Below are 588 nucleotides of genomic sequence, written 5' to 3' on the forward strand. Positions count from 1 at the left end.
TCGTCATAACAAAACTCAGTCTTAACAACCAAACAGTTAACGGAAAGTTTTCACTTGTCAAAAATCGCCAAGTTCCATATACTACGATTCACTTTAAGCCCGCTGTGTTTTACTCGTAAAATGCGGCATGTAAGGAAAACTCGTAACAGAGCTCCTATATCTATACGGAACATCCTTAAATAGACACGAAAAAAATCTCGAAAGGCCAACCCCACACAAAGCACGATATAGGAGGATGCCTCTTTCCGGGGACAAATTTACGCGACCCTTTGGTCCTAACTCCTCGATCGCAAATCAAATCCAAACAGGACCAACAATTCTGGCTGCGAACATCCGTAGTCAAACCAGAATGTTTCCCAAACGCAGGGCTAAGACTAATCCCTTGCAACATCGCAAAACATCTTGAAGCCCGCGAACATTTCAAGCACAAAACGCGGCATAAGAAAGAATAACAAATCTTCAGCATCGCGAAACGTCACGGACGCCTGAAGATTCGTTCTTCGACGAAATTTCCTTCCTCGATAAAAACACTTTCTTGGAAGACCAGACAGTCATACGCACTAACATCTTCTCAAAACATATCCTTCG

Source organism: Brassica oleracea, chromosome C8 (genome assembly GCF_000695525.1).
Source record: "Brassica oleracea var. oleracea cultivar TO1000 chromosome C8, BOL, whole genome shotgun sequence".
In the NCBI taxonomy this organism is placed as follows: Eukaryota; Viridiplantae; Streptophyta; class Magnoliopsida; order Brassicales; family Brassicaceae; genus Brassica; species Brassica oleracea.